This window comes from Heterodontus francisci, chromosome 6, assembly GCF_036365525.1.
Source record: "Heterodontus francisci isolate sHetFra1 chromosome 6, sHetFra1.hap1, whole genome shotgun sequence".
NCBI lineage: Eukaryota > Metazoa > Chordata > Chondrichthyes > Heterodontiformes > Heterodontidae > Heterodontus > Heterodontus francisci.
Genome location: NC_090376.1, coordinates 17164495 through 17176632, shown reverse-complemented (window position 1 = coordinate 17176632; position 12138 = coordinate 17164495). Strand labels below are relative to the sequence as shown.

The following is a 12138-nucleotide window of genomic DNA, read 5'->3' as shown; positions in this document are numbered from 1 at the left end:
AAAAAATCTAAAATGGGATCAGGAGAGTCACAACTCAGCACAATTAAAGTATGGGAACCATGTATTTGTTCACACAATTTTTTCTGTCCATAATTATAAAACATTAGTTGCATGGGAGTTACCTTACTAAGTTGAATGGTAACAAATTTTTAAAAAGCAAGAATCAAAATAGAGTCAAGAAGCTCATAGACAATCTGAATATGGAACTCCACGGAGGGTTGTTGAGATAAAAGGTCTGAATTATTAGGCTGGGAGCTGGGGGAAGGCGTTGGAAGTGAAGCCTGATATGGTCGCCAAGCGATATGGTCTGTGGCAGTCACCTCAGCAGCACGGACATCCACCGGGCGGCTAATTGACCAACTTAAGTGGCCAATTAAGAGCCGCTTCCCACCCCTTTGGGCATTTTTCCTACGTTGGGAGGCCCGTCGCCAGTAGGCAGATGGCAACTTAAACCCTGCCAGCCTCCAAGTGGGTTCTGTGGTAGGGGGCATCCTTGATGGCCACCCTGGCAGCAATGGCTGCCCCCTCCCCCTCCCCCCCTCGACCCCCAGTCCTAACTGGCAACCAGTGCACCTGCCTGCCTGGTCCCAGCTTTCCCCAATGAAACTCACCACTCTTGGAGGGTGCATCGGCATTGAGCTGCCTTCATCCAGGAGCCGCAGCCTCAGTCGTCTGACAGTTCTGGGAGGGGTGGGGGGGGGGTGGCGGGCGTTGGCTGCAGCTGGCAAAATGTTGCTCCAGGGCCCCAGCTGCAGGACTTCAGCCTCTGCAGAAAAATTCTGTCCAGTCAGCTGAACAAAGAGTCATTTGCTCCCAAATATTAAAATCAGACACTAAAGTACCAGTGAGAGCATCAGTAATTAAATCAAAACTAATACCTTGAAATGACATTGTGTGGCATTATTGAATGTACTTGCATGAAATGCCTCGATCTGCTATTTAAGTGAATAATACTTTTGTTAAAATAGTAAGCAAGAGTCATTTCTACATGAGGGATTTCATTAGTAACACACTTGTGTAACATGCTCGACTCCCACTCTGACCTTTTTGTCCTTGGCTTCCTACACTATTCCAGCGAAGCTCAACATAAGCTCGAGGAACAGCACCTCATCTTCCGACTGGGCACTTTACAGCCTTCAGACTCAATACCGATTTCAACAACGCCAGAGCATGGCCTCTGCCCCTATTATTTCCAACAGCAGCTGTTGGTGATGGTTCTGCTATTCCCATGTATGCCTCTTCAAACACATCTTTTGTTTCTTTATTTGTCCCATTCCTTTTGCCTTGCACCGTCAGCTCTTTTGTCAATTAATCTCTCCTACCTTCCACCCTATCACAGACCTTCCCTTTTATTCTTTCCACCTTCCCCCTTTCCCTGCCTTTCCCAAAAGCTGATAAATCCCGGAGGTACTCCCAGTTCAGATGCAAGGTCAGTGACCTGGATCATTGCGGAGAATTTTCCCACCCCTGGGATTGATGGAGTGGATGTAGAGGGGGGGGTGGTGGGGAATGGTGGGGTGGAGTGGGGGTGAGATAATAGCAGGGACCCATGTCAGGATGGCTCCCCGACATCTTATTGCTGCCGGGAAAGTTTCCCGGTGGGTGTCTGGTGCCAGCACACAATCTGCATATTTAAGGACCCAATGGGGGCCATTTAGAGCATTCGGCGGCATTTTTCTAGTGGCAAAGTGGCCCACCCCCTGCAGGTGGGGAGGCCTCGACCACAATGGAGGCAAACTCCCTGTGGCAGTCCGGGGAGGTGGGCAGGGGGGGTGGGGTGCGTTGCTTATCAGAGCCAAAAGCTCCATCCCCTAAAGAGGGGGCTGCTGGCAGAAAAGGCCACACCTGCAGCCCAATTACTTCTGCCAGAGGAATTTCCGCTCCAATCGGAGGGGCCTGCCTGCTTGGCCCCTCTAACAAAATGTAATTATTTGTACCTCTCTGAGGACGTGTCCAATTTGAGGCCTCCTTGCATTCTCCTAGCTGCCTCAGCAGTGCCCATCTCTCGGTGGGGCTGCCGAGGCTCTATGGCTGCCAGCCCAATCACATTGGGAGCCCACCCGGCATCCTTAATTGGACGGCGAGCTCAGAGGTGGCCGATTAGGTGGCCGCCTCCGGGAAAATAGATCCCCTGATCTGGCTCCCAGTTAGTGTGGGCTTGGGTCTAGCATTTGGTCCTGATACCAGGGTTCCCAAGCCTGTGGGAGAATCCTGTCAATTAACTCTGTTTCGCTCTCCTCAGATGCTGCCCGACCTGTTGACTATTTCCAGCATTTTCTGGTTTTATTTCAGCTTTCCAGCATCCACAGTATTTTGCTGTTGCCTTTTGTTACTAATGCCACTCAGCTCAATTTCAAAATACAGCAGATCTGGTAGACCATAGCTATAAACACCTAGTGTTTATAAATACAACGTATGTGTCATAGATGGACAAGATGCGTGAGCCATGCAGCAAAACCTTTTGCAAGCATTGCACCTTATACAGCAATACATTCCTTTTAAGTGGTAACCAACTAATTTGTGACTTCAATTTCGCTGCAAGTTTTTTTTTTAAATGCATTTGATTGAGACATTAAAAAAAAAATTCAGCGCATTCCAGAGTGAAATTCCGGTTTTCTCAGTTTTCATTTGGCTGTTCACGGTTGCAGGACAAAAGCAGTGCACTGAGTTTACAGATGTGTCCCCTTGCTTGCTGCTCAGCTACCTCATTTAGCCCCGAACTGGAAAACTTTATCAACTTTGCTTCCAATTTCCACCCTTCTCTCACCTTTACATGGTCCATCTCTGACACTTCCCTTCCCTTCCTCGACTTCTCTGTCTCCATCTCTGGGGATAGGTTGTCTACTAATATCCATTATAAGCCCACCGACTCCCACAGCTATCTCGACTACACTTCTTCACACCCTACCTCCTGTAAGGACTCCATTCCATTCTCCCAGTTTCTCCGTCTCCGACGCATCTACTCTGATGATGCTACCTTCCATGACGGTGCTTCTGATATGACCTCCTTTTTCCTCAACCGAGGATTTCCCCCCATTGTGGTTGACAGGGCCCTCAACCGTGTCCGGCCCATTCCCCGCACCTCTACCCTCACCCCTTCCCCTCCCTCCCAGAACCGTGATAGGGTTCCCCTTGTCCTCACTTTTCATCCCACCAGCCTCCATATCCAAAGGATCATCCTCCGCCATTTCCGCCACCTCCAGTGTGATGCCACTACCAGTCGCATCCTCCCCTCCCTTCCCCTGTCAGCATTCCGAAGGGATCGTTCCCTCCGCGACACCCTGGTCCACTCCTCCATTACCCCCACCACCTCGTCCCCGTCCCATGGCACCTTCCCCTGCAATCACAGGAGGTGTAATACCTGCCCATTTACCTCCTCTCTCCTCACTATCCCAGGCCCCAAACACTCCTTTCAGGTGAAGCAGCGATTTACTTGTACTTCTTTCAATGTAGTATACTGTATTCGCTGCTCACAGTGTGGTCTCCTCTACATTGGGGAGACCAAGCGCAGACTGGGTGACCGCTTTGCGGAACATCTCCGCTCAGTCCGCAAGCAGGACCCTGAGCTTCCGGTTGCTTGCCATTTCAACACTCCTCCCTGCTCTCATGCTCACATCTCTGTCCTGGGATTGCTGCAGTGTTCCAGTGAACATCAACGCAAGCTCGAGGAACAGCATCTTATCGACCGATTAGGCACACTACAGCCTGCCAGACTGAACATTGTGTTCAATAATTTCAGAGCATGACAGCCCCCCATTTTACTTTCATTTTTAGTTATTTTTTTCTTCCTTTTTTTTTTACATTCTTTTTCACATTTTTTACAATCTTTTTTTTTGCATTTAGTTCATTTCATCTTAGTTTGTTCAGTTTGCTTACCCACTGTTTTTTTTCAGGTTTGCACTTGCTGCTGTTCAATATTCAGTGTATTAACAGCTAATCTGTACTAATGCTTTGTCTTTCAACACACCATTAACATATTGTTTGCCTTTGCTCCGTGACCTTTTGGTCAGCTATGTGGCCTGGTCCAATCTAGACCTCCTTTGTTATTTCTTGCCCCATCCCCACCTCACTTGCTTATAACCTGTGACTTTTCTAATATTTGTCAGTTCCGATGAAGGGTCACTGACCCGAAACGTTAACTCTGCTTCTCTTTCCACAGATGCTGCCAGACCTGCTGAGTGGTTCCAGCATTTCTTGTTTTTATTTCAGATTTCCAGCATCCGCAGTATTTTGCTTTCATTTCGCATATTGTTGGGTAGATCTTAACTTGTAAAATGGCAAAAATGAGTCAGCAGCCCATCTTACCACTCTCCTGATTATATTTCCAATTGACTTTGAGAGAAATAAAAAGTTATAAAAGGAGCTGCCAATTCGCCATCACCCATTTTACAATATCACGCAAAGTCATGATCAACCCAAGCCATTCAATAGATTCTTCAAAGATTGATCAATATGTCCCATCTCAGATGATTGACATTTTATGTGCTGTGCTGTATTATGGCATGCATTGATTACAAATTAAACCAGAAGGTAATAGAATACTGCATTACTGTTACACATATGTATTAGGTAATTAATGTGTGGCCTCGAGTAGCAATGCAGACACGCATTCAGCCAAATGATTCCTGTAATCATGTACCTACAGGCCATAAACCTCTGACTTTATTTTTTCATAAAATGTTGCCAGAGATTTATATTCTTGACATAACATCAACAATATATTAAAGTGGCAATTCTCACTCATTCAGTTTGGCAGAAACCGGGTGATATGGGAATTAAAATCAAATTAACTTACATACCATTCTTTTTCGATCTTGCAGTTATCTTAAAACTGGATGGCTAAAACAACCATCTGGCACAAGCAGAAGCTACTTAAATCTATGTTAATTGGGGTCCTATGATGTTGCTAGAAGCTGGAAGCAAATTTTACAGCCTACTGAGTGGGTACTCTACCATGGACCAGAAGCACAAGACCTTCAAGGAAACGAACAACTTATGTTTACGGGAAGCTGGAAGGAGCAAGATGTTCCTCCAGTTCTAAATGGGGGAGTGACCTCCAAGATCCCTGTTTGAGGCAGCTGGCTTCATTTAAAGGAGGCCCAGCCGTTAAGATGGACAGGGTTTCCTGTTACACCTCCTGAACGGTCTGCTGGCACTTCCTGCTGATCGACTGCCCAGAAGTTAAAATTCCCTCTTAAGAGTCTTGAATTTCATGCAAGTGTTGCACTTACTTGCCATCACACTCTTTTTATAACACCACTATTGTTATAAAACAGCAGACCCTCTAACTCACCATAGAAGGGCTGCTAATAATAATTTGCTGAATTTGCTCAAAAATCCGGGTAGAGTTAAGATACAGATCAACCGTGATCTAACTGAACGGTGGAACAGGCTTGAGGGGCTGAATGACCTCCTACTGCGTCTATGTTCCCTACCCATTTAGACTTACGATCAAACACTTTCAGTGATATAAGATTAAGAGATTGCACACTGTTTTTGATATTTGATGTCTGAACAGTATTTGCTTTGCGTGAGTCCCATGCAAAGGTTCAATTTGTGGCCACCTCATTTTTCTAGATAACGATACTAAATGCTGTTTAATTAAACTGGTGTCAAATCCGCATGTTTGCAATAAATGACAAAATAATAATGATAAACACAAGAATAAATGGGATCAAATGATATTAAACAGTTCTGAAACACCAGTTTCAGCATATAAGCCATAAGACAATTTAGAAACTAGCCTTTTGTGCTTTAGTCATGGAGTCTTTATGGCACAGAAGGTGGCCATTTGGCCCATCGAATCGATGCCAGCTCTCTAGAGCAATCCAGTCAATCCCAATCCCCTGCTTTATTCCCATAGCCCTGCAGTTTATTTCCCTCAAGTGCCTATCAAATTTCCTTTTGAAATCATTGACTGTCTTGACTTCCACCACCCTCATAGGCAGCAAGATCCAGGTCATTACCACTCGCTGAGTAAAAAAGTTCTTTCTCACGTCACTCCTGTATATCTTGCCCAAAACCTTAAATCTGTGTCCCCAAGTCCTTGTACCATCAACTAATGAGAACAGTGTTTCTTTGTCTACCTTATCTAAACCTGTCTTGTACAGATCTATCAAATCCCCCCTCAATTTCCTTTGCTCCAAGGAGAGCAACCCCAGCTTCTCCAACCTAACCCTGTAGCTAAATTCCCTCATTCCTGGAACCATACTGGTAAATCTCTTCTGCACCCTCTCTAGAAGCCTCACATCCTTCCTAAAGTGCAGTGACCAGAACTGGATGCAATACTCGAGTTGAGGCCCAGCCAGCTTTGTAAATGTTCAGCATAACCTCCCTGCTTTTGTACTCAATACCTCTACTTATATCTTCTATAACAGCTGAGAAATAGAGTGGTGCTTACAGTTCATAAGAACTAAATTACATCTAGCTTGGTTCCTCCTTAGTATTTTTTAAATATTCTTTCTTTGGATATGGGTGCCGTTAGCTAGACAAGCATTTATTGCCCATCCCTAGTTGCCTTATGAAAGTGGGAATAGGCTGCCTTCTTGTTGAACTGCTATTGATCTTTTCCACAGTTTGATACAACTGAATTGCATGTTAGGCTACTTCAGAGGATGTTTATGAGTCAACCCCATTGGTCTGCAGCTGAAGTCACACATAAGCCAGACAAGACGTTTCCTTCCCTAAAAGGCATTAGTCAACCAGTCGTGTTTCTAAAACAATCCCACAGCTTCATGGCCACGTTTAGAGGTACGATCTTCTTAGAACATAAGAACATAATAAATAGGAACAGGAGTAGGCCATTTGGCCCTTGGAGATTGCTCCACCATTCAATATGCATATGGCTGATCTACCTCAACTCCACCTTCCTGCATTATCCCCATATCCAAAAATCTATCAATCTCTATCTTGAATACACTAAACAATGGAATTTCTACAGCTCCATGAGGTAGAGAATTCCAAAGATCCACAACCCTTTGAGTGAAGAAATTTCTCCTCATTTCCGTTCTAAATCACCAACCCCACAGTTCTGAGACTTATATTTTTCTTATTTCTGGATTTTTTATTTTGTAACCAAACTCAAATGGTGGGATTTGAATTTCGGTTATCTGGATTATTAATTAAGGCACATGAATTACTAATCTAATAACATGGCCACTACATTACCTTGCCCTCTTACAAGAAGGACAGCATGAAGGGCATGGTCACAGAATTACGTCCTTTATTATAAGACAGCCTTTGATCTGGTATCGTATAATAGACTTATGACTAAGGTCAGAGTGTGTGGAGTCAAGGGACAAGTAGCAGAAATGGATAGCAAGCTGGCTATAAAACAAAAAAACAGGCAGTAGGTGTCAAGGGCAGCTACTCAGACTGGTAAACAGTGATAGTTGGTGCTCCACAGAGAGCAGTGCCGGGAACACTTTGTTCACATTTTGCATTAATGATTTGGACTCAGGAATCGGAGGTACCAAATTAGAGGGTGAAACTCATACAGAGGAAGAATGTAATAAAATACAGAAGCCATTCATAAACTTGCAGAATGGGCATTTTAATTGACAAATGAATTTCAATATAGGTAAGTAAGCAGGAGTGACTTACAGTAGGAAGAATAATGAAGCCATACACATTTTGGTTAATAAGCATCTAAATGGGGTAGAGGAACAAAAGGATCTAGGGGCACAGATACACAAATCACTAGAAGTTCCAAAACTGGTTAGTAAAGAACATAAGGAAAAAAGCAAACCAAGCACTGGGGTTCAGTTCTAGAAGGATAGGATTGAAAAGCAGGAAAGTCATGTTGAACTTGCACGGAACCTTGGTTAGACTACACTTGAAGTATTGAACACAGTTTGGGGCTCCATATTTTGAAAAGGATATACAGACATTGGAGAAGGTGCAAAAAAAATTCACAAGGATGACACCAAAACTGAGAGATTATAAGAATCAGGAAAAATGGAAAAAGCTGCTGCGCTTTTGTCAAGGAATGAGAAGGCTGAGGGGTTACCTGATAAATGTCTTTGAGATTATGAACGGGTTTAATGGGGTAGACATGGAGAACATGTTCCCAATTATTGGGGAGACAAAAACTAGAGGCTATAAATAATAAGTGCAGTAGGAATTTTTTGTTATTTGTGCTTGGGACATGAGCATCGCTAGCTAGGCCAGCATTTATTACCCATCCCTAATTGCCCTTGAGCAGGTAATGGTGAGCTGCCTTCTTGAATTGTTGCAGTCCATGTGGTTTAGGTACACCCGCAGGCCTGAATTTCACTCCACCCCAGCGGGCAGGACGGTGGCGGGGGGGTTGCATAAAATGGAGCAGGAGGCTCTGTGAGGCCTTCCCGAGCTGATCCCGCCTCCATCGCCACTTTATGAAAAACGGCCCGCCCGCCCCAGGCCAATCCTCCACGCGGATTTTACGCGTGCCAAGCAGGCGGCCAAGGACCCAGAAAATCCGCCTGGAAATACCAGGTGGCTGCGATCATCCCGGGGGCGGGTCCTGATGATCGGGCACAGGATGCCCAATGGAGGACCGCCCCCGGCACACCGACCACTCCCAACATGCCCCCCACCCTTCCCACTATCCGACCACCCTTGCCTCGCCAGGGCCCAACCGATTACCCCAGGCAAGGCAACCAGAACTTACATTAGCTCCCGGCTCCATGTCTTCCTCTGCAGTCAGCTTGGCTGCGGTCCCAGCAGTGGCCACCGCTCCTGGCGGCGCTGCTGGGACTAAGAGCTGCCGGCCTGCTGATTGGCTGGCAGCTCAATGAGGCGGGACATCGTCCTCAAGCGGCCTCGGAACAATTAAAGCCTGGGGACCCATAAAATACGGAATGGATCCCCAGGCGAGGCAGAAATGGGTTCGTCACTGACTTTTCAGTCGGTGGCCAGCTCCTGTCCGTCCAATGTAAAATCCGGGCCTGAGTGCTGTTAGGGAGGAGTTGCAGGATTTTGACCCAGTGACAATGAAGGAACAACAATTTGGTTCCAAGTCAGGATGGTGAGTCACTTGGAGGGAAACATGCAGATGATGAAGTTCCCATTCATCTGCTGCCCTTGCTCTTCCAGATGGTAGAGGCCATGAGTTTGGAAGGTGCTGTCGAAGGAGCCTTGGTGAATTGCTGCAGTGCATCTTGTAGATGGTACACACTGTTGCCAAAGCAGTCATGGAGGTAGTGAATGATTAAGCTGGTGGATGGGGTGCTGATCAAGCGGGCTGCTTTGTCTTGATTGTTGTTGGATCTGCACACATCCAGGCAACTTGGGAGTATTCCATCACACACCTGGCTTGTGCCTTGTGGATGGTGGACAGGCATTGGGGAGTCAGGATGTGAGTTACCTGCTGCCGAATTCCCAGCCTCTGACCTACACTTGTAGCCACAGTGCTTATATGGCTGATCCAGTTATGTTTCTGGTCAATGGTAAGCACCCACATTGTTGATGGTCAAGAATTGCGCAATGGTAATGCCGTTGAATGTCATGGGGAGATGGTCATTGCCTGGCACTTATGTGGCATGAATTCTTCGTGGCACTTATCAGCACAAGCCTGAATATTGCCCAGGTCTTGCACCATGCAGGTACAGACTGCTTCAATATCTGAGTAGTGAGAATGGTAGTGGGTCCTGAGACAGGACATACCCAGCGATGGTGATGAAGAAGTCTGGTACAAAGGCATAAGATATGATTTGGTGAATATGACTATGTCAGGCTGTTGCTTTACCAGTCTGGGGGACAGCTGTCCCAATTTAGACACCAATCCGAGGGCAGCACAGTGCTGCAGTGGTTAGCACTGCAGCCTCACAGCTCCAGCGATGAAGGTTCGGTTCTGGGTACTGCCTGTGTGGAGTTTGCACGTTCTCCCTGTGACCACGTGGGTTTCTGCCGGGTGCTCCAGTTTCCTCCCACAGCCAAAGACTTGCAGGTTGATAGGTAAATTGGCCATTGTAAATTGCCCCTAGCGTAGGTAGGTGGTAGGAGAATGGTGGGAATGTGGTAGGGAATATGGGATTAATGTAGGATTAGTATAAATGGGTGGTTGTTGGTCAGCACAGACTCGGTGGGCTAAAGGGCCTGTTTCAGTGCTGTATCACTCTATGACTAGTCCGAAGATCTTCATGTAGTGGACTTTGCAGAGTTCCTAGGTCGATACCACATAGTCCATCAGGTATTATTCTTGTTCAACTTTTCTGTAGTGGTTTAATACACTGAGTTCCTTGCTTCAGAGGGCAGTTAAGACTCAACCACATCGCTGTGGGTCTGGAGTCACACATAGGTCAGACTGGGTAAGAACAGCAGATATTCTCCCCAGAAGGGCATCAGTGAACCAGATGTGTTTTGCAACAATTCAGTGGTTTCCTTATATATATATTGGATTGGATTACATTACCACGACACTACCACCCTCAAAACATGTTAAGGTTAATGGCATGAATGTATCTATTCGGTCACGTTAACCCAATGGCACCGTAATTCAACATCTACAATATGAACTAAGTAAGAACATTTCTGAGCGTCACCCTGGGTGACAATCCTGGAAATGTGAACTAAAAATATAGTGTTGGAAATACAAAGCGGATCTTCTGACCGAGTTTCCCAATTCCCTGACACCTCAATCTATTTTTCTTTCTTTGAGCTGCTATTTCTGACAATCTTTTTTGTGTCGGAATTATCAGTATTTCCTCTCATTTATTTGAATACAGTGATGGATGAGAAGCTCCAGGAGATGGGGGGAGAATTCTTATCATAAAAGCAATGGGGCACGAATTGATCTCCAAGAACAGCCTTTCCAAATCGCCCATTTGTTCATAACTTATTAAAGCCACAGCCTTGTTAACTCAACATCCACTGCAACAAAGATACAGACGGTTCCCCTGGAATAAACAGGATTATTAAAGCAGCCAGATAGAAATCAGACAAGCCGGGTCCTCCCTGGGAAGTGATAGAATCTGGAGTCTGCAAGTTGGCAGTTTCAGTTCGCCCTGATATTAATAAACGCGAGGAAGCATACACACGCTTGGTTTGCACTATGAGAACTTGAGAAAGAGCCGCTGGGAAAAACTTTCAGTATTTGAATTCGCCTGTGATGAAATAAAATGACTTACCGGCTTGTGAGTTTCAATTCCAAGTTTCTGAACTGAAGAACTTTTGCAACCTGCTTAATGAAAGAATGGGGGAAACCAGTCATAGGGGAATAAAACCAGCCCTCAACATGAGGCAGTTGTTAACAGTGATGCACCCCCTTCTCGCCTTCAAGCCCCTCTTGATTTCGTTGCCTCTTGTTAATCTGCAGTCCAAGCCTTCTGTCCACATATTAATGTGTTCACATCCACGAGTTTCAGTTTTCGGTTTCGTGACTTTATAGGGCAGACTATGAGAAGCTACGAGCAAATCACAGCGTCCAGGGGAGGAAGCTTTGATCCACAGCAGAACCGTGAATTTGATCAGCAGGTTGAGTGCGAGGACCGCAGCAGCGGGATAAGATGTTGTGAACAGGGTGATGCCTAGATCTTGTGAGATATGGTGCTCCGTATCGTTGAAATTATTCACACCGTAGTTTCTGCATTAGACACGCGAGGGTTCAAGGTTGGTTGAAAAAAAAAACAGTCTTTGTTCTTCTTCCTCTCCTACTATGAAGTGACTAGAGAGAAGCGTAGTAAAAACAAGAAATGCTGGAACCACTCAGCAGGTCTGGCAGCATCTGTGGAAAGAGAAGCAGAGTTAACGTTTCGGGTCAGTGACCCTTCTTCGGAACTGACAAATATTAGAAAAGTCACAGGTTATAAATAGGTGAGGTGGGGGTGGGGCAAGAGATAACAAAGGAGAAGGTCGAGATTGGACCAGGCCACATAGCTGACCAAAAGGTCACAGAGCAAAGGCAAACAATATGTTAATGGTGTGTTGAAAGACAAAGCATTAGTACAGATTAGGTGTTAATACATTGAATATTGAACAGCAGCAAGTGCAAACCTGAAAAAAAACAGTGGGTAACAGAGAGAAGCGTAGGACGTTTTGCACTCTCTGACAGCGTTCACAGTCTGGGTGAGATCCGCCCTTTTCTCACCTTGCCTATCCCAGCTTAACATTACAACATGCTACGTGAACTTCAATGACTTAATGTTCGGGGTTCAACTT

The 12138-nt window shown here is 45.6% G+C and overlaps 1 protein-coding gene across 1 annotated transcript in view; it reads right to left on the bottom strand.

Annotated features, from left to right (window-relative positions):
- Positions 1-11745, bottom strand: part of LOC137371152 (P2Y purinoceptor 8-like) — a 47508-nt gene extending 35763 nt beyond the window's left edge. Inside the window, exon 1 of the mRNA XM_068033186.1 lies at positions 11109-11745. The gene's annotated coding sequence lies outside the window, so the exon portion shown is untranslated. The remainder of the gene's footprint in view (positions 1-11108) is intronic.
- Between the last annotated feature and the right edge of the window lie 393 nt (positions 11746-12138).